Here is a 17,410-nt window from a genome sequence, read left to right as displayed (position 1 = left end):
TTAGGTTTGCAATTTTTTTTGGTGATGGCATGTTCAGAATCTTGGATCCCTAAGTTGAATATGTTGGAAATATTTAGGAACTCTGGAAATTGTTGTTTTTGTATATATAATGACTTACTAGGTAAATCAATAGATTTAATAAAACATGTAGAAGAATAGGCATTATAATTTTGTATTTCTAAGTTAGCACGCATGTCTCAAATTCTCAGCTGTTAGTATCAGTGTCATACTCTGGAGACAGCTGTCTTGTGAAGATTCGCGGTTTCTATGGACCGTGTATTTTCCCAGGCAGTTTATAATAATCTTCCCATGCCAATTTGATCAGCTCTTTTGCCTTTCTCTCTACCTCATGCAGTGTCGCTTCCTTAGTCAGAGGTGATTCTCGATCAGGAGGAGAAAGAGGAAATAATTGTCAGGCGACAGTCCCAAAGGTAGTAATTACAAACCTGCAACCTGGAAATGGCCTCGGCATGGTCATAGCAGGACATGCAAATCCTGCCCGGTGTATCCAGATACAGCAGTGGCAAGATGCTGCCAGTTTCCAAATCAGATGCCATCCTGTGGGGTGGAAGTGCCCATAAGGAGGGAAAGGAGCCGCTCGGTTTCGCCTGCCTCTCTCTCCCTGTTGTTGAATGAATGAATTAGGAAAGGAAAATGGCCATGAAACAGGCTGTGCGAATGAAGAGGGGAAGGAGCAAGACTTGGCTCTCCAAGAAGGACTGTTTCTCTTAGAAAGGGAAGGCTGCCTGTATTCCACGTGCCCTGTTTTAAAACTGAGGGCGACTCTGAGGTAGACCCAGAGTGTGAACTAGGGCATTCTCAACCAAAGGGATGGGTGGAGAGCTGGCGTTTGATAGGAGGACCAGGCATTCTTTGGGCGACTGGAGTACCATGACTGGTGGTTGTCCTCTCTGGCCTGTTCCTGCTGGGATTGAAAGATGTAAGCATTCTGGGATGGGTAGTTACATTGAGGGTCAAATATGATTGCCTCCCTTTTCTTTTGACCAAAACTGGGGAAAGGTTTGATTGTTTTTAACACCTTATTCAGAGCAATTGAAAAAAGATTAAAGGGAAAGGATGAGGAGAAGTCAAGGAACTTTAGAGCTGAGTGCTAGCTCAGTAGGGTGTTAATTATTTATTCCAAGTTTTATTATTATTAGATAATCCAGTAATACAGAAATTGGTAGAACAGAACTTTTGATAACGTTTCTGTTAGAAGGCATGTAGAACCTGATAAACTATGTAAGATAGACTGTAACTGCATCCTCCTTCCCCTTGCTTTGCTTGGTTTAATAGGAATTGGCTGATATATATTTAATAAATGGCACAATGAAAAATCAGAATTTTTTAAAAATCAAATTACATTTTAACCTAAATATGTATTGCCTATTTAGCTGCTTTCCCATTACAACTGACTTTAAAAAAAAACGGTCCTTCTGTGATACCTTTGTCAATAGAAGTGTTTCCTCTTAGCCAATACTAGCCACAGTATTGACTGGGCCTAGGTATTTGATATATCCCAAAGGAATTAGCCAGGAAAAGACTTGGTCCCTACTGGAATGAATATTTTAAAGACCTTCTTAGATTCTGAACACTGTGAGTACAAATGAAAGAGACCCAAGAGAGGGAAAAACTTAAGAGCCTAGGAATAAAGATGATGGTGGGGATGAGGGGAGGGGTGAGCTCTTATATAACTAAGCTAAGATGCTTGAAGGCAGGGAATTAGTTTCCTGGAGATTATGAGATAGTATGGGAAATCCCTTGAAGAGTAGGCATTCTGATGTTAATTTGGGTAGTTCACACTGGCATACTATTATTTTAAAGATAGTAGCAGGTGATACTGGAAAGTACAAGTGTGTTTCCTAGTAATGAGTTTGATTTCATTTTGGTATGTTATGAACGGGCATGTGGCTCAAGGATTAGCTTAATTCAAAATATCTTAAATATTAGAGAAAATACCATAAAAACGGGTCTTTTGTCCCTGTTGTATAACTTCAGGAAATACTGTAGAATTCTGAACATAGTGGAGGGTTGATGGCATGAATATAATCAGTATTTGATGGTTGCCTTCTAGAAACTTCTAAATAAAACCTAAATTTGTTTCGTGTTGGCCTCAGTTGTACAACAGTAGCATTTCTCGTGTGCATGTCCCATGGGAAGGTCTGTACCTGCTTGGCTCTCTGCATGCCACAGCCTGGCACATCACTGTGAGGCTTCAGAGACTGACTCAGTTACCTGAGGTTGACTAGATACTTGGGGAGAGTCGGTACACAGCAGCACACGCAAGACAGTGAGCCTCAAACGACAGCTGTCTGTATTCTGGACGTTTTAGACCCTGTTTGGAAGATCAGAAGAAAGCTTTGGATCATTCCCACAACAAAACTACGGTTTCTGAGTGTAGAGGTTGGCTGTCATCCAGGAAGCCCTGATCTTAAAGACCATCTTCACTTTACACCTGACCTTGTTCTGGCTTTGTTGTCACTCCCCATCAGTAGTTGTCTGTCACCTTTGAATGGAGCTCCAGATCCTGAAGGATACTTACCGCCTTACACACTGAACTCTTGAAGCCACAAGTCCAGAGATTTGTGACGTCATGGTGAAAAACCTTTCTGCAAAGCGCTGCCGCAAAGGTGCAGATGGTAAGAACAGGGCCTGAGGCATTAGGTGTGGGACGGCCCTCCTAGGTAGTACCTACCTCCTGCTGGCTTAGGGGCATTTATTTCATAGTAAATTGAATATTAATGTTTTGTTTTTAAAAATGAGCATATTTCCTCTAAAATTTTTAATTATTATAAAGATTTTCTACCTACATGTGACTTTTTCTCATGTTTTAGGATATCACATTCATAGTACAAGTGAAATGTGTACTTCAAATGAACACAGTGACTAGAAATGTGGGATTCTGTTATTTGTGACTCTGAAATTTGTAGCACACTTTCAAGAAAATCGTTGAGATTCCCAGATACTTTGTTCTTTATTCCTTGCAGGTTTTCTTGAGTGTATGATTATTTCTGAATTTTATTAACCTATTTATAACTTTAGAGAAAACTGCCTTCGGTTTATGTTTTGACTCAGAATACTTGGATTTATCTTAAGTTAGCAGTGTGTTTTGAAAAAAATCCGTTTTCAGTAGCTCTCATCTCCATTTTGGAATCTCAGACCAACTGCTCATTACAGTGTACATTGGGACTTTTCTGCAAAATACAACTCCACTGAGAAGGTCATCCTCGAAAAATAAGAAATCTGAAGAAAGTACTTTTGGGATGAGTAGAAAGATGGAGGATCGCGTCACAGCGCAGCGCACTGAAAGCGCCTTAGGCTTCACTGCTTCTGTACGTGGAACATAATTTGAATGTCTTCTGGGAACTGGACTTATAGACAGATAAAATGTGTCTTGACTAAAGAAAGCACAACTCCAGCCTGTAAAACATTGCCCCCAGGACAGCTGACTCTTGATCGTTCACACTGGTGGAGGGAGCCTGGCCCTTTCAACCTGACTAAAGTTAGGTGTCATGCAGTCAAAGGTGTTTCTGTGTTCCTTTTGGAATATAGTGTTTGGATTTTACAATATGTGCCCCTCAATTTCACCTGCCCTCACGGAAGAGCCTGAGTTCATCTGTGCCCTGATGCTTGGTCGCTGTCCTTTCGTTTCTGAACTCTTGACCTGAATGTGGGGAAAGCATTGAGTATAAAGGATTGCAGAATTGATCAGATCTGTTAAGTCTGTCCACTTCTCCTTCCTGGGTAATTTTATTCCATTTCCTTTTCAACTCTTCTAAACAGAGCCCAGTTTCCGCCCCTTTGTCTTAGGTCAGGATAGAATTGTATAACCACACTGTCCAGACTGCTTCGCTCTTGTCACATTCTGTTCCGCCTGCAACGGGAGGCTCCTGTTGCTTTACTCTGAAGGAGTCTCCTTGCGTCCTTGTATTTCCATCTCCCTCCCTGCATGTTCTTGTGGGGAAGACTTAGCACTCTTGGCTATCTAAGACCTGCCTGTAGAGTCCCTAGTGTCTTAAAGAGAGCGTCTGAGCTGCGGTGTTGGCAGGCGTCTCTGATTGTGCTCAGTCAGGTGTGGCTGTCCGCTCTCCCTCAGTCCTCCTGAGAGCCGGGAACGAACCTCATCGCGCCTCAGGCACAGGGCGAGCAGTCTGACTCTCCTGTAAGCTTGCTGGTTCCTGGAGCCATGCGTTAGTGAGAAAGTTAGAAGCGATCCATACGTTTCCCCCAGATGCTAGTAAAACAAATCGGGTGCCGAGAAAACAACATCAATAAGCTTTGTCAAAGAATATGCCAGATTTTAGGTTAACCTACACAAACCTGCATTGACCATCCAGCTTTGTCTTACTTTAAAAAAAATACACAAATTAACATAATGCTTAGAAGATACTACCAAAGTACCCGGGCATTTTCAAAATGTGATAGATGGTACCTCTAAACATTTTTTTTTACAAGCAGCTTTCAGAAACGTGAAAATGTGTTTTGTGTAGAAGAGTATATACTGAATATAATATTCTGACTGTTATTCTAATAAAATTAAATTGTCTCATTATTTAAAGCCCAATAGTTTGAAATTGTTTTTGAGTAAACTTTTACAGCATGAAACTATTTTCACTTCTCATAGAATGTACAGATATTAGTAGAAGCTGCTCGTGTGTATGTGTTTTCCACATAAAATAAAAATACTGTAAACAGGGTCATGTCTCCAGTAAGAGTTTCCAAACTTTTGGCTGTAATTACCAAATGCTTGGGATTGGGCTGACTGGAAATACATCTCAAGTTTTTCTGTATATGTAGCAAATTTTGTCCAAATAAAGTAGCTTTGTCCCCTGAAGGAGCTTTTAGTAATACTTTTGTTAAATAAAACGTGAAAGTTAAAGGAAAGGAACACAAGGATCTGTAAATGCCACGGCCTCAGGGGTTTGTGAACTTTCTCCAAGTTAACAGTGGTAGTGAGTTGGTAGGAGTGGGGTGGATCCAGGTTAACAGTGGCAGTGAGTCAGTAGGAGTGGGATGGAGGTGGGATTTGTAGTTTGAAGGGATAAGGAGAGAGCCCTGTCTGGAATCGACTGTGCGGTGGGTCAGTGTGCATAAGCTGTGACCTGTGGACCCTAAGGGCAAGGTTAGGCTTGGTGCTAGAAGTCTCAACCCACCGTTGCTGAATGACCAGCAGAAGGGTGTTGACTTGAGGCAAAATAGGAAAAAGAAGAGACGGTATAACGACCTCAAAACATATTTTCAGTTAAAAAAAATGGTCTACTCTGTGCCCTTATTTGGTAAAAATAAAAAGCTTGCCATCCCGAGTTAGTTTAAGCGATTTTTATAGTGGTCAGTGAAATCAAAAGGCTGGGAGCGGCTGCTGCTTGGGCTATTAATTCCAGTATTCCGTGCAGCGTTAGCACATTAGGGTCCCAGTTGCTTATTCCACAACCCGTAACTCACAGAACAGTGATTAGGGTGTCAGGACAGTTTGGGAAGGTGCAGATAATTAACTTCAGCATTGCTGTGCAGTGGGCGTCGTCATCTCAAACTGCCACACCTCATTACGGTTAGCAGCTAAAAGGACGGCTCGTATCCCGTTTCAGCCAGTGGTTGACTCGAGATGTCCCAAACACATTTCCAGTAGTTTTGTGTGAAAATGAATTGATAACAAACACAAAGATCCGCTACAATACCGACTTTGAGGAAATTGTTTATGCTGCCTTGAAGTTAACTTTTTTCAACCTGTAAAATGGTCACCAACCTGCAGAAAATTCTACACTAATAAATGACTAGGATCTATGCAGTGGTTATAATTTGTTTTATTTCTATTTCTGCTTATCTCTAATATCAGGGTTCAAGATTGAATAGTCTTGTGTGACTAGACTACTTTTTTTTTACTGGTTTATCTTCAGAAAAACCGGACAAAAGAATCTGGAAGAAGGAAAAACTGAGGAAGGAACCCAGGACGTGTTTGGGCGGCAGGGTGATCACCTTCATCTTTACCCCTGGAAGGGCATTTCCAGAGAAGTACAGGCTACGTAACGCCAGTGTTGTATTCCATCTACTTATGTGCTTGCCGCTGTGCTGAGTGACGTATGTAAAATGTGTCTAGGAGTGAATTTCCAAGAAAGACGCTGAGATTTCTCCCTTTTACAGCTTTGAGACGATCAGTATCCTTCCTGAACAGGTGCTTGTGGGCAAGTTCAGAGGGAGGCCGTGATCTCTAGCCGTGGTTTACAATACTCCAAAGCACCTCCCTTTGTCTCCAGGGATGCTGCAAAATTCTCACTGAATTGCTCATTAGGGAAAGCTTGTCATATTCTACATTAAGTGTTTTCCTTGGAGACTTTATCTTAGGAGACCCAACTTTGAGTTATTAAACCCAGGGCTATGATTAGTGAGGCAGACACCTGCTTTCTGTATTCACTGGGACTTGAAAGCAAGAATGAAATTACCAAATAAAATGGCTTTGAGAGAGATTTTGGACTCCATTTCCTCTATGTCGTGCATCCCTTCCCAAGGGTAGAAAACAATCAGCAAGGGTTTTAAGGTTTTCAATACTGGAAGGCACTACTTTCCCATTAAAATTTTGGATTAAATATTTTGAGCATCTGTAATTTTGTAGCAGAGAAAGCATAACTGATGGAAATCGTTTCACCTAAAATATGACCCAAGATTTTGTGGTAGGTTTGCAATTTTGAATTGGGAAGAGAAAGCACAAATTTCTTACTATGGGCCTTTGATAACACAGTTATATGCAGGAAATTTAGTTTTTTTCCTCTCCCTCACATCTCAGTCTTACTCCAAACCAAGTAATGTTTTTAGTCAGATAATACCTCAGGAACTTTCCCTTGGGAATTAGGATTTTCTTTAGCTCCTGAGTTGCTCTCAGAGGCTTGAGGCTTCTCTGGGCCCCATTTTGACCTTAGAAAAACTATTGGGTTGGCCAAAAGTTCATTCGGTTTTTCCCATACCCTGTTATAGGAAACCCGAATGAACTTTTGGCCAACCCAGTATACCACAGAGTGAGTTGTGCAATTTTCAAAGCCCCCTTTGCAGGATCTGTTATGAAATACAAAACTATTCACATCGTTTTAGGCTAGTTTTCTCACTTTGAAAAGGGAGGGATTATCCTTTCTAGTGAGTGGTTGGTTTGTGGATCTCAGTGGAGGCCTTCCCCAGTACTTCTTGGGCCTGATTCAGTAGGACTACCCCCCGCCCGTCCCCGCGTGTTGGGGCTGAGGACCAACGCTGGACTTCAGGAAGTTTAAGGCAGGTGATGGAGTGTGGCTTTCACATCTACCCGCATAAGCAGTTTCTGTTTGCTTGTTTTATAACATCTTTTCAGAAAGTCATTGTAGCAAATTGTAGTTTCTCCTTGCCTCAGGATTTTTTAATGTTTAAATTGAGATTTAAAAGTAGAGTTAATTCAGTCATTTCCTCTTAAAAAAAAAAGCCATCAGCTGCAGATCTAAAATTTCTTCCAAGTCCTAAATTCTGATTTCAAAAAAAAAGATAAATTTGGTCTGAGTAGCATATGAAAACCTTGTAACAGCCCTTTCTCTTTCCATTCTTTTTTATTTTTTTAGGCTGGCACTTCTAAAGGAAGATATGTTTATAAATATATAACACTACAATAACAAAACCAATTATGTCAACAATACCTCTGCTGTAGCAGAATGCAGTTGGGTCTATCTGGTTAAGCACTATATTATTTTCTTAAAACACACACACACACACAACTTTTGTATTGGGATACAACCAATTAACAATGTTGAGATAGTTTTAAGTGAACAGCAAAAGGACTCATCCATACATACACATGTATCCATTGTCCCCTCAACTCGCCCTCCCATCCAGGCTTCCACATTACTAACCATCTTTTCATTCTTGGTTTCCTGCCCCTACAGATCTTCAGTTGCTGGCCACTTTAAGGATTTAAGATTTAGATCAAGACTTAAGAGGTGATAGAAGGGAATTGGCACAGGGCTGAGTAAAAGTTCTTAAAGTGCAACAAATACTGGACTCGGGTATAGTTACTGTTGGTTTTTATGGCTGAACATACTGGAGCTGAGGCATTCTTGCCTCTTGTGGTTCTGTTTTCATCCTCATCTTCCTCTTGTTGATGGAGACTTCAGTTCTCACAAATGAAATAGCTAAGCCCTGGATACCCTGGTGCCCAACCAGCGAACAAGTGGGCAGAGTTTCTTCGTCTTTTGACTGCTGAGTGAATGAAAAGACGACGTTTTCCAACAATTGCCACCCTTGCTTTCTGTTTCTCCCCACCTGAAAAGGTGGGAATCTCCAGCAAAATCATTTCTTCCTAAAACTATTCCGTAGAGGATCTTGAGATGCACCGTACAGCTGGACATGCTGCTGCTGCTGCTGCTGCGTCGCTTCAGTCGTGTCCGACTCTGTGACCCCATAGGCGGCAGCCCACCAGGCTCCCCTGTCCCGGGGATTCTCCATGCAGGAACACTGGAGTGGGTTGCCATTTCCTTCTCCAGTGCATGAAAGTGAAGAGTGAAAGTGAAGTCGCTCAGTTGTCTCCGACTCGTAGTGACCCCACGGACTGCAGCCCACCAGGCTCCTCCATCCATGGGATTTTCCAGGCAGGAGCACTGGAGTGGGTTGCCATGGCAGTTAAGTAAATTATTCATTCCTGCACTATACAGATGGATGCTTACCCTGTCCTGGGCGGTCTTCTGGGTTCTTGGGGACCAACACACAAAGCAGTGTTTATATTCTGGCAAAGGCAAACAGACACAAGTGAAGGATCGCACTGTGGCATAAACAGAAAACAGCCAGAGTGTGCCCAGGACCCTGGTGAGGGATGGAGGGGCAGGTGTCAGTTTTCAAATAGATCAGAGGTCTCCTCGCTGAAAAGTGTGATTTGAGAAAGATGACTGCAGTAATGGGAGCTGAAAAAACAGGTTTATCTGAAGGGAGAAAGAAAATACTGAAACGTTTCCAACAGCTGTGGATGGCTTTTCTTGCCACTCCTTGACCCGTGTTAGAGGCTTGCACTGCATCTGAGAACAGCTGTGCATTCTCCCTGATTTCCACCATTGTCATTCCTCCCGCCAGGAATTTTCTTTCCCAGGGTCCAGCCCAGATGGCATCTCCATGACAGTATTTGTGGCGACGGGCAAGGTCCTAACAAGCTGCACTGCATGGCAGAGACTCAAAAGAGGAGGGAGGGTCCGCTAATGAAGGATGGGCTTGTAGAAGGGGGCCTAGGCACCATGTACTCTGAAAGGGGGTTAGAAGGACAGGCCAGGCTGATCAAGGTCATACTCAAGGTGGGTGAGAATGAGACAGGTCGTGGAGAAACCCAAATGCCATGCAAGGAGTAGGGGTTTGGTTCAACAGGCAACAGGGGAGCACTGCCGTCCTTTGGGGCTTCTCCCAGGAGAGCGTTTCCATTGAGTACAGCAAAGACTCATTGGCTCTTGGGGAATGGAAAAGAAGGTGGTTAGTAATTTCCTCCCTTCCATCTCTCAATACCTATGTTTCCAAAATGCAATAACTTTTTTTTTCTCATAAAAAGGATATGATTTGTAAAAATTTTAACTGGCACACAAAAAAAGCAGAGTTCACCATCTCACTACTGTTAATATCCTGATCACCTTCAGTTTAGACTTCTTCATTCTCAGCAGTATATAGTATTGATATTCGCTAACAGCATCCTTTGTAAGAGATGCTCCGTGCAGATACAACCAACACTCTATTGCGGGAAATTTAGTGGTTTACAGTTTTCATTATTCAGGTTCTTTTCCGTTTTCACCCTTAGAAATTTGAGTGAATATCCCTCTGTAGTGTCTGCAACTTACCCAATCATCTCCTTGTTATAAATTAGGGGCAATTCCGAAAACTGGGATCCTTACAACTGAGATACATGATACTGGGATTTAGCGCCGCGAGACGTTTCTTGGGAGCTGCGCGCGCACGTGCACGCAGGCGCGGGTGCAGGTTTGTGGATGTTTGCAGGCGCGCCTGTGCGTGCGTACCCAAGTGCGTGTCTGCGTGCCTTTGCGTGTTTGCGCACTTTCCTGTGCGTCCCTGCGGCGGCTTATGTCTTCAGGCCTTCCTGAGAACAGTGGCTCGTGGTTGAGAGTGGTGGCTTCCCCTCTGGGCGGTTAGGGGACCATGTCTCATGTCTCTGCGTCTGTAGCCGCTTTCAGAAGCCTGGTTCCCAGCCCCGCTGTCCGCAGAAGCCCTCGGTATGTAAGTGCTTCTCCCATATGGTAGCCAAGCTCAGAACTTTCTCGCTTCCTCCCATGAAACTGCTCAGATTCCATGATTCACTTTTCTTATTAGGCAGATCAGAGAGACAGCACGCTCTTCTGAGAAGCTGAACATCCTGTGGCAGAACCCTGATCTATTTCTCAGAGTAGCAAGGCTTTATGAGCATTAAGTGTGTTACTGCCTTATTGTTCCTTCAGGGAAATAGTACCTCTGGAGGTGGTCGAGTTGGGTTACTCAGGGAGTCTTCTATACATGCCATCCTCCCCAGCCACATTTCATCCTTAAGGTCTCTAGATGGTTCCTAGATCGAGCCATTGTGTACTAGACACAGTGAGCAGAACTCAAGAAGCCCAAGACTCCGTGCCCTGTTACATGGGAGGCTTGACTTAGGTTCAAGTCCTAAGGTCTATTCCCTCTTTTTAAAGATGGGTGCCATTTAGAAACCACGGTGGCTCAGAGGGTAAAGAATCTGCCTGCAGTGCAGGAGATCCAGGTTTGATCCCTGGGTTGGGAAGATCCCCTGGAGAAGGGAATGGCAACCCACTCCAGTACTCTTGTCTGGAAAATCCCATGGACAGAGGACCCTGGCAGGCTAGTCCATGGGGTCACAAAGAGTCAACCCAGCTGAGCATCTAACACTTTCACTTCCTTTTCAGGAGAAACCATAGCTATGCCACCTCTTCTGCTCATTGGCCAGCCCCAGTGGTAATTCCCATTCCTTTCTGCCTTAGGGCCTTTGCACTCAGTGTTCCTCTTGCCTGGAATGCACCCCCAAGGGCTTACAGGGCTCCCCACCTTGCTTCAGTTAGCTCTCTGTAAATTGTCTCATCAGAGAGGCCCTCTCTGACCAGCCTGTGCAAAGCAGCATCTCTGATGTTAGTTCCTTTATTTCCTCTTGCAACCATCACAACCTAACAGGAAAGATTTGTCTCCTCCACTAAACCATACGCTCAGGGGGGACAAGGTCTTTGTTTTGTTCCTGGATGTTTCTTCAAAGCCTGGAACAACACTTGACATGTGTTAGATGCTCAGTAAATACGTAATATTGGAAGGAGTGAATGAATGAATCCCCCACTACTACACCTAGCTAGGGAGTTGTGAAGAAACCTGGGAGCGTGTAAAGAATCTGGAAGAAAGCCGAAGATGTGAAAAAAGTCCCAGCTGCCTTAGAGGAGCGGACTTTGGGGCTGGGTCTCCAGGCGGGGTCAGCCTCGCCAGCAAATTGTTCCTGCCTCCAGCTCCTCGGCCTGAGTGATCCCTTGCAGCCATGGCGCTAACAACCCCCTAATTGGAAGGTGACTGTGCCTTCAGAAAACATTTTAATGGATTAATGCATTCAATAGATTGATATTGTTGTTTAGTCGCTGAGTTGTGTCCAACTCTGCAACCCCATGAACTACAACACACAAGGCTTCCCTGTCCTTCACTGTCTACCAGAGTTTGCTCCAGTGGCGCCATCCAGCCATCTCGTCCTGTGTCGCCCACCCCCCTTCTGCCCTGAATCTTCCCCATTCTCGATGTCTTTTCCAATGAGTCGGCCGTTTGCATCAGATAGCCAGAGGATTGGGGCATCGCCTTTAGCATCAGTCCTTCCAGTGATTATTCAGGGTTGATTTCTTTTAGGATTAATTGGTTTGATCTCTTTACTGTCCAAGGGACTCTCAAGAGTCTTCTCCAGCACCACAATTCGAAAGCATCAGTTACTTGGCATTCAACCTTCTTTATGGTCCACCTCTCATATCCATACATGACTACTGGAAAAAGCCATAAAAAGTCAAAACTAGACAAAGCTTTCTCACAAAATGATGTCTCTGCTTTTTAATACACTGTCTAGGTTTGTCATAGCTTTTCTTCCGAGCAAGCATATTGTAATTTAATGGCTGCAGTCACTTGTCCACAGTGATTTTGGAGCCCTAGAAAATGAAATCTGTCAGTTTCCATTGTTTCCCCATCTGTTTGCCATGAAATGATGGGAACAGATGCCATGATCTTTGTTTTTTGAATGTTGAGTTTTAAGCCAGCTTTTTCACTCTCCTCTTTCACTTTCCTCAAGAGGCTCTTTAGTTGCTCTTCACTTTCTGCCATTAGGGTGGTGTCATCTGCATATCTGAGGTTATTGATACTTCTCCCAGCAATCTTGATTCCAGCTTGTGCTTCATCCAGCCCAGCATTTAGCATGATGTACTCTGCATAGAAGTTAAATAAGCAGGGTGATGATATGCAGCCTTAACGTACTCCTTTCCCAGTTTTGAACCAGTTTGTTGTTCCATGTCCAATTCTAATTGTTGCTTCTTGACCTGCATACAGGTTTCTCAGGAGACAGATAATGGTGGTCCGGTATTCCCATCTCTAAAAATTTTCCACAGTTTGTTGGATGATTGATGCCTTCTGATAAATATGAACAAAGTCTGCTCCAGAATGGTAGTCCAATATATATATATATATATATATATATATATACCTCACTCTGGCTATTTGGGGGCCTTGCTTTTGAACTTTGCCTCTTTGACAGTTTTAACAAGCTGTCCCTTGTTTTTACCTTTATATATTTAAATTTCTTACACTTTTTTTCTTTCATAAAGTGCCTCTTAGGTTCTTGGCACATTTTTCTCTTAGTTTTTTTTTTAAGATGTTTTTATTGGAATTGAATTGCTTTACAGTCACATTAGTCTCTGCTGTACAATGGAGTGAACCAGCCGTCTGTATGCATGAATCCCTCCCTCTTGGACCTCCCTCCCTCCTACCCGATCCCCCCATCTCCCCCCTCACAGAGCACCGAGCTGAGCCCCTGTACTATACGGCAGCTTCCCACTAGCTGTCTGTTTCACACATAATCCCTGGAAGCTCTGTCTTTACTTTTGGCACTTGTACACATATTTCCCCTCATTTAACTTTGTTTATAGTATTTTTGACATTTAGAAAATGTTGTACTTTTACTTAGTCAAATTTTTCAGTCTTTTATGCTTGCTTCTGCGTTTATACTTAAAAATGTCTTCATAGTCCTGAAATGAGATGATTGAAATTAGTTTTAATTGTAGACTTAATTGGAAAACAGTGGAATTAGGGCTTGGCAGCAAGCATTTCGAGGAAACTACAGCCACCAACTACCTACCTGTGAGCTAGTTTTAACCAAGTGTGTACATCACAATCGCCTGTGAAGGCTTTTAAAAATGTACAGATGCCTGAGTCACACCCCAGAGCCACTGAATCTGAAGCTTTAAAAAAAAAAACTATCAGGCCTTCCCTGGCAGTCCAGTGGCTAAGACTCCGTATTCCCAGTAGACGGGGTATGGGTTCAATCCCTGCTTGGGGAACTAAGATCCCACTTGCTACATGGTGTGGCTAAAAAAAAATAAGAAACTTCCATAAGTCCAGAGCAGAGCCAAGTTATACGTACTTTTTTTTTAAATTCTGCTTGCTTTGAGCATTACATTTTATTAACAGAATGGGTATTTTGTCTTACCCTTTACTGCTTGTTAACTAGGAAGATCAGAGTGCTTCTGCTCAGGGGACTCAGAGCAGAGTACTGGGGAGCCCCCTGCATATGTGCGATGGGCCTCTGGAGGCACCACTCTCCCAAGTCCACGTTTAGTGGACATTCCTGTGATTATTTCCAAGCTTGGTGGCTGACCTGCATGCTTGCATTACACTATGGCAAGTAGATTGGTTTTTTTAAAAAAAATAATTGGAAGAGATAAAATATTTACAAATGTAGTATATTTGATAAATATGTAGAATGCAGCCTCTTTGAAGAATATCTAGAATATATCAGAAGGTACAAAATATTTACAAATTAGGAGTGTGATACTTCACATTTGTATGTTTATCTGAACCAAGATTCATTACTCTTGGCGAAGGAAATGGCAACCCACTACGGTATCTTTGCAGGAGAATTCCATGGACAGGGGCCTGGCGGGCTACAGTCCATGGGGTCGCAAAGAGTCAGACATGACTGAGCGAGCAACACTTCCACTTTCACTGTTTATTACTCTCTGATATATGGCAGTATCTCATTTGAAATGGAGTGTAGGCCTTGCAAATTTGGGGAAAGTATTTACAATTTGGGAAAAGAAGGTCGAACCAAAAATGGCTAGCTCTATGTCTCTGAACAGATTTGAGCTATGCTCACTAGTGAACATTGAAAGTACACTTCTGTTTCTGTAGCCTGGAGTTGTCTCATTGAAAGGTTTTATAAGGAAAGCAGATCTACCTGTATTTTTTGCCTACAGATCAATCTATGTTTTTTGTTTTTTTTTTACTGTCCACCCCATAAGTTGCATCCTGAATTCTAAGGAGCAGCCGTTCCACCCATAAGAGGTGAGAGGAAGGCGTGGACCAGCCTTGGCATTTCACAGGATCAGAAACAGCGGAAATGATGGTGGTGTGCCTCATAGGGCTGTAAGAAGGACTAGATGGTAATTGAAGTCCTGGGTCTGGCAGCCGGCAACTACCCCATTAAACGTGGTGCCACCATCCCCCAGGTGTTCACTGCTCTGGGTGACTTGAAGAAGGATATTTCGGGGTTAGGGGCAGGAGATGGAGGGTTCCAAGGAGAGGTCTCCCTCTGTGTTTGCATTCCCTTGATCAGTTAGAGAAATTATGTATGCCTCCAACAAAAAGAAGCAATATAAAGACGCTGAAGTATAAACTGCTAAATTTTGTTACAGATAATATACTTACACTGAAGTATGAACTGCTAAATTTTGTGTTACAGATGATTCATTTATTACTTAAGAAAAATCAAAACGGAGAGGTGTGGCCTGAAGTATACAATTTTTAATATCATTTTCATGTAGAAAATGCTTCAATCAGATTTGAGTGCATCACAAGGAGAAGAAAATATCATATTGGGTTGGGAAGCTCCCCTGGAGGAGGGGTAGGCTACCCACTCCAGTATGCTCGGGCTTCCCTCGTGGCTCAGATGGTAAAGAAGTCCGCTTGCAAACATCAGAGATGTGGGTTTGATCCCTGGGTTGGGAAGATCCCCTGGAGGAGGGCATGGCAACCCACTCCAGTATTCTTGCCTGGAGAATCCCATGGACAGAGGAGCCTGGTGGGCTACAGTCTGTGGTGTCCCAGAGTCGAACACGCCTGAGCAACTAAGTAGAGCACAGAATTCTAAAAATAAAGAGAATAAAAACAGAAAACATCAAAGTGCCTCACATACTATAAGGAAGTATTATTTAACAAAACATTTGTTTCAGTTTGATATATTTGTGTGTGTGTGTGTGTGTGTGTGTGTGTGTGTAGTGAGTTTCAGTGGAAACTGTATTTCTTACTCTGCATTGTAGTCAGAAAAGCTTATAAAGCAGTGTTGTGGGCTCACAATCCCTTACCTGCAATTCCACATTCCAAAACATGAACCTGTTTTCTTAACTTTGGCACTAGTTCATTTGGCAGCAGAACACGACCTACAGTGGTTTAAGGGTATTTATAGTCTTTGTTTATCCCTCTTACTATGAATGTTTGTACACTTAACTGTAGAATGGAGTTGTGCCTTTGACCCCAGTGGGCTTGTTGCATTTAATTACTTTCCTAAGGGCCACGAAATGCTGAACCATAGAGACTGCGGGCCTGGGTGAGGGCTGTCACAGTCTAGCAGTTCTCCTTCATTCAGCAAGTGTTTCTCTGATGCTCTCTGTGGCCTCAGTGTTGTGCTGGGTGTCAGGGGTGCACGCATGCCCGGTCACTGAGTCGTGTCCGATTCTTTGCGACTCCATGGACCGTCGCCCACCAGGCTCCACAATCTGTGGGATTTCCCAGGCAAGCATCCGGGAGGGTGCTGCCATTTCCTTCTCCAGGTGTGGAAAGAAGAAGAGCTGATGTGAGATGAATTCTTTGGGAGTTTCAGAGCCCCAGGGGTGAAAGTTCTAGTCTTTGCTGTAGCTGCTCCCTCACTGGACCTGACGTTCCAGCCGTGGGCTCCCAGGTCAGGCTCGGTGCTCGATGCTGTCCTGTCCCTTTGTCTTGGCCTGTGTGGTTTTCTTGGCTGGAATTTCCTTATCCTTTCCACCTGGTTATGGTAACCCACCCACCCCCCCCCACAACTCCCATCTATCCATCTATCCACCCATTTCTCAATCCACCACCTCCATCCATCCATCCACCCACTTCCATCTATCCATTCATCCGTCCACTCACCCAGTCATCCATTTATTGAGCCTCTCCTGTGTGCACGGCACATACAGCCTGCTCCGGTTTACTCTGCCATAAGTAATCACAACTTCCTTAAAAACCCCTAAATACCTTGAACCTCTAAAATGGTGTTTATCATATTATACTTTATTTTGTCAGGTTACGCACCAATGAACGGGATGGTCCTATTCATTTTTAGTGTTTTGCACTTGTAGGAGCTCATTAAATATGCTTGAAGAAATAAATTTCAGGTTGTACGTTCAAAACGCTAAAAGCAGTGTTAGCATTATGGTTTAAATGTCCTCACCCGAATCCACGTGTTCAGCATCTTCAGCTCATTGATTTTAGTGAGCGTATCCCGTCCTCACTTCCATCTGTTGGCTGAAAGAAGGGGGGACATTCTCCCCTCAGTCTTTCTGCCTCCATATTCACTGAGAACCTGACTCTGGGGCACCCGACATGATCTCACCTCTCTAGGGTCTTGGCATGAAGTTAGAGAAGGAAGATGGTGCCACAGAAAACTAGTAAGAAGACAAGGCCGCGTGAGGTGTGGGTCAAAGAACTGGTGCTGGCATCGTGATCTGAAGCCAGTCGTAATGAAACAGCTTGTTTTATGCTTGGTCGTGTAAGACTGGTTTTGAGAGATTTATTCTTTTGCAAAGGGATCTGGGTCAGAATTATCATTTTATGTCAGATTGGATTTCTATTAAAAAAGTTGTTTTGGCTCAAGTAGATATTTAACGACATCTCTATCATGTGTAAGCTGAAGTTGTCTTCTGATACCACAATTCTATGAGGTGCGAGCCCGCAATCTTTCTGACCTGACACTGAATGGAATTTTCTTCGCACATTTTCAAAACAGGTGTCAGTGAATTCGGAATGCTCCCGGCTTCCCTCGCACCCTTTCTTTTCCGGTACACTCCCAGGAGACGGTTTCCAACCACACTGGCTAACTTCCTGTTTCCAACAACCAGGCACAGGCTGGCTGGTTGTGTCTGTGGTTATTCCTTACCCGGGGAGGCTCTTTGAAACTGAGGATTGAAAG

The 17,410-nt window shown here is 43.4% G+C and overlaps 1 protein-coding gene across 4 annotated transcripts in view; it reads left to right on the top strand.

The window, feature by feature from the left end:
- The window catches only part of LOC108636534 (XK-related protein 6-like), a 97,808-nt gene extending 91,354 nt beyond the window's left edge, over positions 1-6,454 (top strand). For 2 of the 4 annotated variants that reach the window (XM_018051843.1, XM_018051844.1), the window contains one exon: positions 5-4,834. The gene's annotated coding sequence lies outside the window, so the exon portion shown is untranslated. Of the gene's footprint in view, positions 1-4; positions 4,835-5,894 lie in introns of those variants that run through there. The other 2 variants (XM_018051845.1, XM_018051846.1) reach the window with 2 other exon arrangements.

Source organism: Capra hircus, chromosome 8 (assembly GCF_001704415.2).
Source record: "Capra hircus breed San Clemente chromosome 8, ASM170441v1, whole genome shotgun sequence".
In the NCBI taxonomy this organism is placed as follows: domain Eukaryota; kingdom Metazoa; phylum Chordata; class Mammalia; order Artiodactyla; family Bovidae; genus Capra; species Capra hircus.
The sequence above is the reverse complement of the archived record's forward strand: the minus strand, read 5'-3'. Positions and strand labels throughout refer to the sequence as shown.